This window comes from Leuciscus leuciscus (genome assembly GCF_965113295.1).
Source record: "Leuciscus leuciscus genome assembly, chromosome: 4".
NCBI lineage: Eukaryota > Metazoa > Chordata > Actinopteri > Cypriniformes > Leuciscidae > Leuciscus > Leuciscus leuciscus.
Window position 1 is genome coordinate 22,895,068 of NC_138728.1, and position 1,965 is coordinate 22,897,032.

The following is a 1,965-nucleotide window of genomic DNA, read 5'->3' on the forward strand; positions in this document are numbered from 1 at the left end:
GTGTCGATTTTCACTTTTTCCACTTTTAACTGTGCTTCCTTGCTTGCATATGAGGCTCTTACACTAGCGGCTTCTGCTTTGGCCCGAGCACGAGCGGCACTGCTTGCAGATGAGGATGAAAGACTTGAAGCATTTGTAGCAGATCTTTTGCTAGCTGCCATTTTGACCACGATGAAGCTCTTAATGCTGCCTTTTCACTATAATGTTGCCAAATGACACGTAGATAAACCACTGAAGAAGACCAGGACCACAAGGGACGTTTTTGCATTTTAATTTCTTCTCCAGATGGTGAAAACTGAAAGCATACACAACATGCTCTTAGAAAAACTGAGCTCTATACAGACGAAACTAAAGTCATACATCGGCGCTTTAAAGTGCATTTCCCAATCAGATAATACAAAAATACATTACTTAAGATCCTTATAAACACATATATAAACTTACGGCATTGCCTTGTCAGAGCTTTAGAGAGAATGGCGACAGATCGCTGACCGTGTCATGCTGGATTCCGCCTGCTTTGTTTACCATGAAACCGAAACCGGAAGTTAGTGCGGCAGAAGCGGAAATGAAATTGTCCGCTAATATTTTTAAATAAAACTTACAAATAAACATGAAATACTATAAGAAACTTTTAGAAATGCTTTTTTAAACATTTTAACCCATTTAACTTATTTATTAAATTATAGACTGCCATAAGGCAGCACAGACACGGTTTCTATGCAATGTTCTACACTAGTATTTATATCAGTTAAATTGGTGCAGCAGAGACTATGATTTGGACTTTTGGTTACTAGTCAAGCGGTATTTAACATTTTGGAGATGTTATCCGACAGAAGATCTGCTCCGAATTTGCTTGGGTGTAAGCCATCAGCACGGAAAAGCCTAGGACGCTCCCAAAACAGATTCCAATTATTTACAAAGAGCAGTTTCTGCTCATTGCACCATGACATTAACCATTCATTTAGCGCAAATAATCTGCTGAACTTTTCATGCCCTAGTCGGTACGTGGGAAGCGGTCCTGACACAATGATCGTTGTTTCAGGCGATGTGCTGCGTACCGTATCGATCAGGCTCCTGAAGTCTTCCTTCAGAACCTCCGTCTGGCGCAGCCTGATGTCGTTCACTCCCGCGTGCAGGACCACAGTTCCGAAGCGCTCGTCACCGTTCAGAATCTCGGGAACGCGAGCAGCGATTTCAGAAACACGAGCACCAGGAAAGCAGTGACTGTGCACTTACTTTTACCTAACGTAGCGTGTACGTGCCGAACGATGGAATCGCCGATGATCATAGCATCGCGTTCTGTTTCGCGAAGAGGGGAGAAGCGGTTTTGTGTGGATAACTCGAAAACCGGGAGGGTCGGAGAGAGTCTTGGTCTAGACCTGACTCGCGTCTTCCGCTGCGGAACCACCCAGGCTTCGTGGTGGCATGTTGGAGCCGGAGTGAACGAGACCATGGCTGATCGGGACCGATGCTGAGAAACGCACGGAGTAGACGAAGTCGGAGTCAGCGGGTTAGTAACGTTAATCACTGATTTGTGTACATCGGCGCGTGATGTTTCAAGAGCTAAACGCCGGTCTCTCAGCTCGCGAGAGAGAGAGAGAGAGAGAGAGAGAGAGAGAGAGAGAGAGCTCAACTTGATACTTTTTGATATTTGTTTCAGTAGCAATATATAATATCACACAAGATATTTGAAACTACCTTACCAGAAGAACAAGGCCATCTGGACCAATAATTTTGTGAAATGTCAGCAATTATATAGAAGAAGAGGAAGTGTGCCTATAGAAGAATCTTTACTAGAAAAAAAGTGCAACTTGGCTTTCCTCTGTCCAGCAAATAATTGTCTGCAAGTAGCAATACTGAGCCTTCTCCTAATTACCATCATTTTAATTGAGGTTGACAGATAGTGCTAATAATGCCAAGATAATCTTCTTCATCTGACTAATTCTAATTCCCATTAGCCGGTGA

At 43.4% G+C, this 1,965-nt stretch overlaps 1 long non-coding RNA gene across 1 annotated transcript; it reads right to left on the reverse strand.

Moving 5' to 3' along the window:
• Window positions 1-255: 255 nt before the first annotated feature.
• Window positions 256-526, reverse strand: LOC309496880. The gene is made up of 2 exons (XR_014205268.1): window positions 445-526; window positions 256-295 (listed from the first exon to the last, which is right to left on the reverse strand). It is a non-coding gene; the product is annotated as an uncharacterized lncRNA (long non-coding RNA).
• Window positions 527-1,965: the final 1,439 nt, after the last annotated feature.